Below are 13,012 nucleotides of genomic sequence, written 5' to 3'. Positions count from 1 at the left end.
ATATACTTTGCAATGCAAGGAAGACATTACAATCGCAATTCAAGACAAGATGGTAAGGAGAGCCCTGCCTGTGAGGGCTTCAATCTAAAGGGGAGGGGCAAGTGATACATGTAGCAGCACAGCAGTGGACTTTAACAACGTACTGCCCCATGTGTACAGCTGGCATTCCTTATTTCTCTTGGTTTGGGAGCATGCTTAATTGTGTGCCCCCCACTGATTTGTCTGAGCTGTTACTGACCGCTCTGTCATGATTTATGATCGGGAGGCAGTAGGGCCACCAATCATAGTGATCACATGATCGTGAAACCATGGTGTTAGGATCCCGCCAGCAGAAAAGAGTTAAACAAAGTAATTCCAATTGCACATGATGAGGTGTATTCCTTGCAATTCAGTCTTGATATTTTGGTGACATCTAGTGGTCAATTTTAGTAATTTTTCGTTTTGATGTCTGCAAGTTTATTATTGTAATTATCTGTCTGGACTGAATTAAGTGTTATCAAATTATTTGCATCTCTTGTTGTTCACCATGTTCATATTTCCACATGCACTATACAATGTAATCCTTTATTATCCAGTGTCAGTTTATTGCTAGAGAAATTTCTTTAAAATATTTTAAAAGAGGGGGGTAAGTAAACAGTCGAGGGATATTTAGTCCAGGGTTTTACCCATTCCAGTACACCATGATGAGAATGCATCAATGGGTGTCAGTGCATATATTTAGAGCCTTTCAGCACTCTTCTGCTGGGAATAATGGAAATAAACTTTTCTATTTTTCCTTCACCCTTAAGATCATAAACACACTTTGCAGTTATTCAGATTCATCAGATAGGTCCAAACACAGAGTACATCTCATACCGAAGCTACGGGTAGGTTACCCTTGCCTGCCTAAAATACTTTTTCTTTATTGTACAGTGTATGTCAATCCAAAACTAATTTTGGATAGAGTGTGAAAGGAAAGGAACTTTTGTTTGGTTTTTACTGCTGTCGGGAAGGAAGGGAAAATCTGCAACTGGCACACAGACAGAAATAAAAATCTGACAGGGTTTTAACTAGGGATGCACCAATACAGTCTTTTCGGTATTGAGTACGAGTACCGATATTTATTTATTTTTTTTGATTACCTGGGAAGCTGGTGTTTTATCGAAAGAACCACCAGTTTCACTTTTCCTGCAACAGTGCGAGGCCGCCTGGCTTCCTGGCCAATTAGAAAGTCGGGTGACCTGCAGCCCGCCTTTCTGATTGGTCAGGAAGCCAGGCTGTCCTAGAAATAAGTGAAGCCGACTTCCAAGCCAATCAGGGATGCGAGTCATGAATGTGGCATACTAAGCTATAGGGATCCATCTCTGATATTATGTGGAGGACCGTTGACCTCTGTAGTGCAGAGTTATGCAACAGAGTGATTTACCGCAGAAACACCCCAGGACACATAACAGTACTAGGAACATATGTGTTAATCTGGAAACATATGCAAAGGCACAATTATGTAACTTGCACCGTCATATGATCCCCAGTAACTGCCTCTGGTTCCTTGCCTGTACTGTTAGAAGTCCTGATATGCACAAAGTCTGTTTTCCTTACTTGGAGTAGTAACATTTTGGTAGTCATACGGGGGACAATGTAGGTATAAGCACTAATAATCTATTGTAGCTATTGTATTTAATAAAGATCAGATCTCACATCTTCCATTGATTTCCAAAAAAGTGGGAACTTTCATGTGCTTTACAAATATTTTTGAAGTGACACTCTGGAACTGTGACTGACCTTAATATAGGGTGATTTATATTACATTTGGTGAAATAAAAAGTATTGATAAATCCGATTCTACCCCATAGTCTCCCACTTTTTTTGAGATACGTTACAGGCCAGCCTCACTTTTTCTATCTTTGGGCACTGGACTGAAAGTAGTGCAGTGCACTGGGTTAGCCATAGGGTGCTATATACTGTATGTCCGGGGCAGTGGCGTATCTGCAATGGAGAAGGTTTTGATGCCTTTATTAGGAGGGTGACCTGGTGGTATGAGTAAGCTTTTGTCCAGCAAGGGAAAACCTAGGGTTCCTAGTAAGCCTGCTCCTGTGCGGGGTAGAAAGAGTTTATTTTGTCTCTCCCATGCCACCTTCTCGAAGGCAAAGCCCTGGACCCCTAAGCCTTACATGGCAGGAAACAGGCCCTCCACACAATAAATGGGACACCACCCAGTTTGTCCTCCAGCCAGGACCTTGTCTTCCCTGCAGGCAGAAGCTCTACAGGCTTTGCAACAACTTTTTACTTTAGGGGCCATATGCCACCTGTTCTGGCACAGTAGTGCTTTTGGCGCTTTTACTCCAACCTGTTTATGGTTTCAAAACCGAACGGAGGAATATGTCCCATACTGGCATTGGGGGGAGGAACATTTCCAAATCATGGCACTTCCCTTTGGCCTCTTCATGGCCCAGAGGTATCCACACAAATGTTGGCTCCAGTTCTTGCACTATTGTGCTCGCAGGGTTTCTATGTTGTGGGCTACCTGTTCCACGTTCTGCAATGCTGCATGAAAGCCCTGGGACCAATGGTGGCCTTCTTTATGAGCGTTCACTTTGCTCAGTTTCACTCCAGACTATTTCAGCTGAGTATTCTCCCTGCGTAGAACAAACGTATCTACTCTCTGGATTAGCCTGCGCACCTGACAGCTAAGGTGAGGCTTGCATTGTGGCTCTCCAGTCCGTCTGAGACAGGGAAGTCCTTTTTTTTCCCACTGCAGTGGATAATCCTAACCAATTCCAGCCTCCTGGGCTGGGGGTGTGTGCTGAGGTCAATGACCACAAAGTGGTCAAGATAGTCCATCAATGTTTTGGAGCTAAGGGTGGTTTGGCTCTCTGCAGCACTGGTGGTGTCAGCTTCAGGGAAGGCCAGCAAGGGTTCTGCTATTCCTTTCTGTGTTGCTGTTGCAGAGGTACCCTCACTTTTTGGATAGTAGAACGTTGTCAGTTGGACAGGAAGTGAGGGTAAGTCTCTATAATGGTGCCGCAGATGGCAGTCAAAGCCATCTGGTTCTAATACTTGTAAATGTAAAATGAAGAAAAAAGGTTTTGGCTGGCTGTCACGTTTGGTGGAGATTTTTTTAATTTGACTTTGTATCATCCTCTTGCAGCTCTTGCAGGGCTAGAGGGCTTGTTCACCCCATGTCTGGATCATGTCCAGACCAGAACAGTTTGTTCCCAGACCAAAAAAGCATCCCAATGTATCCCTATAGTATTTCTGGGCTCTGTTCACACAGAGCAGTTTATTCCGGATGAGACAAAAAAAGCTTGTCAGATTTTCTCTGGTCTACAATGCCCTGGGACAAATTAAAATGCATGGTAACGCACTGGACAGCACTTGAATGCCCGTTTTAAGCAAAAAAAAAAACCCCGCTCCAGGATGCGGCAAAACGCAATGCACCGTTTTACAGATTTGGTCCAGATCTGGTCCGGAAAATGGTGTGAACCTAGCCTCGGCAGTCTGACTGTGACAAGTATTGTGCATTCTGGCAGTCTATTGGGCCTGCTATTCACTATGTAGACTGAACACTATTTTGCTAAGTATATGTAAACTTTAACATAGCCTGCTTGTAGGAAAGTTTGTGGCTTCCATGTATACTGTATAGACAGCAGAGGGCAATAGAGCCCCTTTGTAAAATGACCTCTCGTCAGGCTGGTGGTGTTTCCTGCTACGGAATAGTACTGCAAAGAGAAATGATGTGTAGCTACTTACATCTTAATCTCATATATTTCTGTAGGCACTTGAAGTCAATTTAATGATATGTTTTCCATTCAACTGGTTTGCATATTGCTCTTTGCGTCATTAAATTTCACATACAACATAAATATCGTTCTCAAGTATTTTGGCTTTAAAAAAAAAAAAAAGATTAATTTGAGAGTAAATAAGTAAAGTAATAGTTGATCTATTGTCTGTAGTGTTTACTTAACATTTAGTCTTTTCCAGTCAATTATGAGAAAACCTCATTTATATGTTATGTTCCTTTTCACACATATAGTAAAAGGTAAGACATATTTAAAAAAAAAAAAATAAATGTTTAGATGTCGTCTGTGTAGCAGGCCACTGCAAGCTTCTCAATTTCTAAGTAACAGGAAATGATTGGTGTCCCCATAGTAAGAACAGCAAGCATTTAAAGGAGAACTCCACTTTACTTAAAACAAGAAAAATATATACAATTGCTACACATGCCATATTGTAATTTGTTATTAAAAATGACCTTTCTAATTCCAATGCAATGTGTTAGCCTGGAGGTGTTCTGTACAATGTTGGTGTATGGCATGCCCCCAGAAATGCCATTTCCTGTTTGTGTGATGGGTGCACAGATTTTCCCAGACATCTTCAATAAGATAAGTCAAATTTTTAGCATTCTCTGTAATAGAAATTTCGGTTTTGTTGACCGGTGATTTTGAAGCTGTTTTTTGATGACTTTTTCAGACTTGAGCTCTTTTGTTTCAACCAATTTGATTACTCAGGAGGAGCAGATGGTTCCTGGTCATGAAATGATGTAAACATGCGTTGTGCATCTTTTTCAGGCACTCCCATTAAAGTCTAGCTCATTGACAGCTCATGTACTTTTCATAAGCTATAAGCAACACATCGCTCATGTATGAATGGGAATCATTGAAAATGTGATTTAATTATGTTGAACCCCGATATTTTACCACGTGGTTATAATAAATCGGCCCCTCTCATTCAGAAATCGGCTTGGGAAGGACATGGTAAAACAACTTTTTCAGAACAGAAAAAGATAGGGATATGTAATCGTTTTTCTATTAAAATCCTTGCAATGTATATAGAACACCCAGAGGGAGTTCCTCAAAAAAATGTACCTATATGAGATTACCTTTTTGTTTTTAATATAGGAATTACTCATGGGAAACACATGGCCTTATTTATTGAAGTAAATCAGAATGCAGTTACTCAAGCCTGCCAATCAGAAAATGTATTTCACTGGTCTGCCTACTCAGATGTATGGATAAAAGATTGTGATCGCCAAGTACACATAACCATAATTAACTGTTTCAGTTAAAATGCACTTTTATAGGATTCTGGCAGAATCAGATGCCTGGGAGGGGAGTTAATGGGTGTGCGGTGGCAGTAAAGTGGGTGTGTGGTGGCAGAAAAGGGTGTCTAGGCATGGTGGCGGTAAGGTGGGTGTGCGGTAGCTGTAAGGTGGGTCTGTGTGTGGTGGCGGTAAGGTGGGTGTCCAGTCAGAGTAAGGTGCATATAGTGGTAAGGTTTGTATGTGGTTAACTTTTTGACGCATTTGATTTCTAACTGGCAGCAGCTTTTATGAAATGGGTCAGGCTTGTTTGCTGTACTTATTTCCTTTCTCGTTTATATTGGTTAATGAGGTAAGCGTATGTCATTGTCCATTCACCAGAATTATCACATTCGTTTTGATACGTAATTTCAAGAGGAGAGTAAAGAATTAAGCCAGCCAAAGTGTGCTATGTAGAAGAACAGCAATTTGGGGAATTATTATTGTTTCATGAAGGATGAGACATCCGTTCATGAGAAATAAATGCTTTCTATAAATAGCCCAATGTTTTGCATGGAAAAGAATAATTGCACAGCTGTAAAATATTCCTTTTAAGAAGTGAATTTTTTGATGAAAAATGATTGTATAGTTTAGTACATTAAAGGAGAATTATGAGGAGTGATTTTTCACTCAGCCTCATAATCTGAGCCGACCTGTGACAATGAAACTGTCACAGGTCAGCTCAGTAGATCGGGAAGTGAGCGAACACATACCGTCGCTGACTTCTCGATTTATCAGTGCGGAGAGCTGTGACTGTCACTCACAGGTCCCTGCAGGGGTTCCCCCCTCCCCTGTCAGATTTTCCAGCGCTGACTGGTGGAACGGACGGGGGAGGGGGCTGGTACCACTGGCTCTGCCTCTAGATAGGCAGAGCCAGCTGGCACTCGCGCAGTTGGGTGGATCCAGACAGCATTGTCGGGATCCGTTCCGCCTTCGGTGTCTCGGTATACCGCGAGCTGTAGCTCGCGGTATACTGAGCTTTGGGTGATGGGAGGACGCTAGTTTGTGTCCTCCCGTTACCCTTAGGATAACTATGGGGAAAAGCACTGACCCCATAGTTCTCCTTTAAGGCCATAGTGTTGGTTATTGTTGCATCTTTCACCTTACATGATGTACACCGCAGCCAGTCGGACATCTATTTTATATTCCAGGTCCGCAACATAGAATTTCTGGCGCTATAGTACAACCTGCTCAGTGGGTTATGGTTACATAGTTACATAGTATTTGGGGTTGAATAAAGACATGCGTCCATCAAGTCCAACCCATATAGGTCCACGCATCATCTCATTCTTAGGGATACTGGTATCCCTGGATATTACGGTCCCTCAAGAAATTACCCAAACGTTTCTTGAACAAATCTACACTCTTGGCTGAAATCACTGCCGATGGCAGTGAGTTCCAGACCTTAACCGCTCTTACTGTAAAGAACCCTCTTCGCCCATTGTGCTGGAATTTTTTCTCCACCAACTTTAGGTGGTGGCCTCTAGTCTTCGTAATGGAGTTAATCTCAAACAGTTTGTTGCCAATGTTGCTGTCACCATTGAACATCTTGTACATGAAAATCATATCCCCCCTTAATCTCCTTAATTCCAGCGTAAACATGTTTAAGGTCAGAAGCCTTGTCTCATAGCTCTGGTCCTCCATTCCCCTAATTAGTTTTGTTGCCCTCCGCTGGACTCTCTCCAGTTCAAGGACATTTTATCCTTAACAAATTTTACCAAATAGTCCTTAATTATACCTTCTAACAGTTTACAAACTACCGATGTTAGACTGACCGGCCTATAGTTCCCTGGTTGGCATCTAGCCCCCTTTTTGAATATTGGAACTACCGTAGCCCTCCGCCAATCACATGGTACCCTACCAGTCACTAAGGATTCCTTAAAAATTAGGAATAATGGTCTTGTTATAACTTGGCTTAGTTCCCTAAGTACCTTGGGGTGAAGGTTATCTGGTCCAACTGCTTTATTTGCATTGAGCATTTTAAGTCTATGTTCTATTCCGCTTTCCGTCAACCATTGTGGTATATTATTGGTTGAACTATGTATTTTATCGCGTACGTCGAACCCGTTTCCCTCCTAGGTGTATACTGAGGAGAAAAATTGTTCAGCGCCTCGGCCCTCTCCTTGTCACTTGTGAGTAACTTCCCGTTTTCGTCCTTTATTGGGCCTATCTGCTCCTTTCTTACCTTTTTTACTGTTAATATATTGGTAGAATTTTTTAGGGTTTTTTTAACTATCTGCGGCGATATGCTTTTCGCATTCTATTTTAGCTTCCTGGATTACTAGTTTGCATTTTTTGTTACATTCCTTGTATTTAAGGAACGCCAATGCCGTCTCTTCCATCTTATATTTTATAAATGCCATTCTCTTTGCCTTAACATGTAGTTTTCCAGTTTTATGTAATGTGTTCTTGAAGCAGTCCCACATTTGGTCTGAGTTTAGGTTGTGAAATGAGTTATCCCATTTTATTTCCCCCACTAGTTTGCGCAACTTATCGAAGTTTGCCCTTCTGAAATTAAGGGTTCTTGTCCGTCCCGCCCTCTTTCCTTTCCTGTGTTTAATATTGAAAGTAATCACATTGTGATCACTACTACCCAGTGTCTCCCCAATTACAATATCCTCTACAATATCCTCTATTAATTCCCCATTATTAGTAATTATTAAATCTAGGATGGCATTTTTCCTAGTTGGAACCTACACCATCTGTTCCAGTGGTTAGGTAGGCCCATACAGTGACAGAGAAGGGAATGAGGAGGAGATGTGTAGTTAGTTCTCTATAGGTTCTTGGAGGCAAGTTCTAATGGTAATGCAGGTCCACACTTAGGTGGGCCATAAATGTAATTGTATTCTTTGTCGATCTGTTGGTATGTAGACCTCAGTGCCCTGCATGGAATCTATGATGATGAAGGTCTGCAGACAGTCGGGTTCAAAATCCATATTTAAGTGTAGACATGACGTTTTTGGATCTATACATCTAGGGCATTGTTCCAAATCTCAGTGGAAAAAGATAGTAGGAAAGCTTGCAGGTTTGTGAAAAAAGACAATGAAAGCAAATGTGTAGTACCTGCAGTTGCTTCCCTCCTCGACTTCGCTGTTTAGAGGCCCCCTGGAATCATCACGTTTAATGCAAGGGACATGCCAGAGCAGAGGAAAGTAGAACTGAAAGAATCCCCCTTTTAAACAAAAAATGAGCAGCTAACCCTTGCAGTGCCGTGGGAGGGGTTCTCTTGCATCCTGAGATAGGCGTAATTGGTGGTTATTTATAATTTTAAAAATGTTTTTACAATATCAAAATAATTTGCATTTAAATCCATTAGAAATATATTACTAGGTGTAGAATTCTCAATTGCTTGTCGGTTATTGAATTATATTTATCTCTTGTAGCAAGGGCGAGTTTCTTCACCCCACTGAGGAGCTACAAGTAACATTGTGAGGGTTTTTAGATACTTGTCCCCCTTAACTGGAAAACTGGTCGTTTTTAATCGCTGTAGTAGATTTTACTCTCTAAAATCTGTTTTAGTCTGGTTTTAAAGTGGCACTAAACTCACGAGTAAATCTTAAGAATCATTCAAGTACCCTAACCCTAAGGCTCCATTCACACCTGAGCTGCTGTCCGCGTGTATTCGGCTGTATGCGCACGGTGCCACTCTAAACACAAAAAACAATCCACCTCAATGTGCATCGTTCACACCATTGCGGGGACTGTGCGGCACAAAACCGTGTTGGCCCAGAGAGAGCGCGATAATCCGGCGGATTCCACGTGTTTGCGGCTATTAGCTGCAAATGAGCGCCGTCCGCGCGGATTGAATAAATTTTTCGTCCCGTGCGGAAAACCGCGTGGTAACCGCAAACGCTATGTGTGAATGCAGCCTAAGCTCGCTCCCGTGATGGAGTACAGTTGCACGTTTAGTTTAGGCCCCGTTCACATATAGCGACATACCTTTTGCAGCGGATCCGCACGGCCGGGATAGCGCGACTTTCGGGGCGACGATCCAGCGACGGTAGCGCGACCTTCCCCGTCGGGCTCCATAGAAAAAAAGCAAAATCGCGCAAAATCCGCCGAAAAAAGGGTCCGGTAGAAGCGACTTGCGACGCGCAACATGGAGTTAAGACAGCTCCATTGAATAACATTGGCCGGCGACTTCTCGCGATATCGCGCGGCAAAAATGCGCGATATCGCGGCGGATATCGCGCGACAATTCGCTATATGTGAACGGGGCCTTACCAATTTGTGTTGAGAGCGTGGTCTATCCAGGGAGCGAGCTTGGACTGGTGGCTACTGTACAACACACACACAGGGACCATGGGGAGGAAAAGTAGCCCCCCTCCAGAAGGAAGGACAGTGTCAGCACCAATTCACAGAGGATTTTGAGGATCTACAGCCGAGTGATACACAAATAAGATACATTTTTGTTAATAGTTGGGGTACTTGAATTCTTTTTTAAGATTGAATTCAGGAGTTTAGTGTCACTTTAAAGGTCAGTTTTACTTCATAAAGTTGGTGTTAACCTGTTAAAGTTGAACTTTGAAAATTGGCACTGTGCTTGCAGAATTCATTATAACTCTTGAGCTTTGATTTATTATAAGTCCCCCACACCACCCTGGATTGGGGGATTAGAATCTATTATAAGGATGTTATATTTGGTGAAGATAAAACTGCTCTCTCATCTTCTATAAATACAGATACAGCTGGTATTTCCATGCTGTGTAATCTCCACACCTGTCATCTAATGACATCACATCAGGGCATCCCCAGGACCGGATTTACAATCCCTGCCGCCCCAAGGCCGGGTTCGGCAATGCCCCCCTTCCCCGCCGAGGGAATGCGGGGGCTGCAGGGTTGGTTTTAATTTTTTTTATGTGTTTTTTTTTTTTTTAATCACTTTTTTTTTTAATTTTTTGTCTCTTTATTTAACCTGTCACCTCCAATACAGGAGTTCTTGCACAGCACTGTGCTGGCTGTCCTGTTCTCCGCTCTGCTCACCGCTCTCCATCCTGAACTACTCTGCAGTGGTTCTGGGTCCCCCAGAAGAGAGAGGGACCCCAAAAACCACGTCGGGGAGGGAGGCAGCTGGGGGGACAGAGGCAGCCGGAGATGGGGGCAGACCATGGAGGGGGGAGGGTACAGCTCTCCCCTCTCACTGTCTACACGGAGCGGCAGGGTTACTTTTAACCCTGCCGCTCTGCTTACAGCTCTCCATTCTGAAGGCGAGGACGGAGCCGGAGCTGGGAGAATGCAGCATGGAGAGAGGTAAGTGCAGGGGAGGGAGGGGGGCGGCGTGGGGAGGACGGGCCGGCACTCTGATTACAAGTGTTCTCGGCGACATCGCCGAGAACACTTGTAAAGAAACAAGTAATTTCTCCTATTCTACATTTAGCTCTACATTTAGCTCATACTTCCAGGGCTCGCATCAAGACTAACAGACCCCCATATATAATAATTAAACATGGCAAAACATATTTTAGCACAGGCTTCATCCTGGATGTCTAGCCAGAAGATGAGCCTTGACAACTCTTAAGCCTCCTTGAGCGCATGAAGGTCAGTAACCCAGAAAAAAAACTTCATGGAAAAGTTTTTGGTTTTTTTACATTTTTGGAAATGTTAGTTGCATTTACAACGTAATTGTTTTAGACGGTGATGGATTTTTCCTGGTACATTTTATGGAAAAACATAAACTGAACAGACACTGCTCTGCGAATACGGTGCCGCAGGGAGACACACTAAATGTAAATGGAGCAATGTTCACACTGACCTATGTCTGTGATGACCGCACCTATAGCACAGGGAAAGTTAACTACCCTATGCTTCCAAAGACTAACCATAGTTTTTTCAGATTGATTCTCTCAGATACAGGATGAGGTTGTGGCAAGTCTTTGTATATGACCTTGGTAAGTGATCTATCCCCTCCGTTCAGTTGCAGCTCTTTAATTTGACTCTGGTGAGTTTGATGAAGTGCAGTGGTTTCTCCTTCACAATTGGTGACTGCACGTTCCCTTCTTGGGTTACATAGCGGGCAGCTGGTGAAATTCATGAAACAGACGTTCCTTAATTATGGGTCACTTCTGAACAGCATTGTTATGCATATAATTTCAGTATGTGGTATTTTTATATAGTGACATTTATATAGTAATTAGCTCACCTTGTTCAATAACATTCAAAATGATGTGTGCAGTTTATGTACAGTTTTATTTTATGGATACTGAAATTTCTTTCTTTCCTTTTCCTTTCCCTGCAGATTTTGTAAGTTTGCCCACTTACAAAGAAATTAAAGGTCTATAGGTGTATTTTAAATGACAGACACAGAATATATATTGTAAAGTGCTGCGCAAACTGTTGGCGCTATATAAATCCTGTATAATAATAATAATAATATCAACCAAAAACACATGATACAAATGTTATAAATTGAGTTGCAGTGAGTAAAATAAGTATTTGATCTCCAAGCAAAACATGACTTAGTACTTGGTGGAGAAACCGTTGTTGACAAGCGCAGAGGTAAGATGTTTCTTGTAGTTAGTTACTAGGTTTGCACACATCTCAGGAGGAGGGATTTTGGTTCACTCTTCTTTACAGATCTTCTCTAAATCCTTTCTTGACTGTCGCCTGGCAATGTCAAGGTTCATCTCCCTCCATACATTTTCTATAGGATTAAGGTCTGGAGACTGGCTAGGCCACTCTATGACCTTAATGTGCTTCTTCTTGAGCCACTGCTTTGTTGCCTTGGCGGTATGTTTTGGGTCACTGTCATGCTTCAAGGCCTATCCATGACCCATTATCAGTGTTCTGGCTGAGGGAAGGAGGTTCTCATCCAAGATTTTACAATACATGGCGCCATCCATTGGCCCCTCAATGCAACAGTCGGCCTGTACATTTAGCAGAGAAACAGCCCCAAAGCATAATGTTTCCACCTCCGTGCTTGACTGTAGGGATGGTGTTCTTAGGGTCATAGTCAGCATTTTTCTTGCTCCAAACACGGCGAGTCGAGTTAATGCCAAAGAGCTCAATTTTTGTCTCATCTGACCGTAGCACATTCTCCCAATCCTTCTCTGAATCATTTAGATGTTCATTGGCAAACTTCAGACAGGCCTGTACATGTGCCTTCTTGAGGAGGGGGACCTCGCGGGCGCTGTATTGTGTTACCAATGGTTTGTTTGGTAAATGTAGTCCAAACTGCCTTGAGATCATTCACAAGCTCCTCCTGTGTAGTTCTGGGCTGATCCCTCACTTTTCTCATGATCATCCTTACCCCATGAGGCAAAATCTTGCATGGAGCTCCAGACCAAGGGAGATTGATGGTTATTTTGTATTGCGTCTTTTATATACATAACAAGTTGTCATTAGGAGCACTTTCTTAAATTGACAGGACTAATCTGTGTACCACATAGCCAGTCTGTGGGAGGAGCCAGAATTGTTGTTTGGTAGGGAATCAAATACTTATTTTACTCTCTCAACTGCAACTCAATTTATAACATTTTTGTATCGTGGTTTTTCTGGATTTTTGGTTGGTATTCGGTCTCTCATTTTTATCATAGGCGTATTTTAAATGATATAGACCTTTCATTTCTTTGTAAGTGGGCAAACTTCCAAAATCTGCAGGGGACCAAATAATTTTTTCCCTCACTGTTTATATATAATCACACAGTAAACTTCCCCGTTATCCGGCATCCACGGGGATTGGAAGATTCCGGATAACTGAGCGTTTACTGTGTGTGTATACATATAATAAGCATGTATCAGTTGTCAGTGGTTCAACGTTTTATGCATTTCATGCATCTGATGCATTTTAAACACATCCAAAATTAATGCACTTGTAGTACATTTTACTCATAGATGGCAGGAAATGAGATTGCATTCTGGGAGTCTACAACTTTAGAAAATGTGGCTGATGGATATAGAAAATGTATTGAAAGCATACATGATCCATTTAACTCACTAATATGGCAAACCGTCATTCTT

At 42.3% G+C, this 13,012-nt stretch overlaps 1 protein-coding gene and 1 long non-coding RNA gene across 2 annotated transcripts in view; both read left to right on the top strand.

Annotated features, from left to right (window-relative positions):
* Positions 1–6,460, top strand: part of LOC108790037 — a 14,004-nt gene extending 7,544 nt beyond the window's left edge. The window contains exons 2-3 of the long non-coding RNA XR_001941434.1: positions 4,266–4,272; positions 6,449–6,460. This is a non-coding gene — a long non-coding RNA (uncharacterized LOC108790037). The remainder of the gene's footprint in view (positions 1–4,265; positions 4,273–6,448) is intronic.
* The window catches only part of PPP2R3A (protein phosphatase 2 regulatory subunit B''alpha), a 77,096-nt gene that overhangs the window by 22,412 nt on the left and 41,672 nt on the right, over positions 1–13,012 (top strand). The window lies entirely within an intron of this gene.

The sequence above is a fragment of the Nanorana parkeri genome, unplaced genomic scaffold, assembly GCF_000935625.1.
Source record: "Nanorana parkeri isolate BGI_ZX_2015 unplaced genomic scaffold, ASM93562v1 scaffold439, whole genome shotgun sequence".
NCBI classification, from domain to species: domain Eukaryota; kingdom Metazoa; phylum Chordata; class Amphibia; order Anura; family Dicroglossidae; genus Nanorana; species Nanorana parkeri.
Note: the sequence above shows the minus strand (reverse complement) of the source record. Positions and strands in the feature narration are given on the sequence as shown.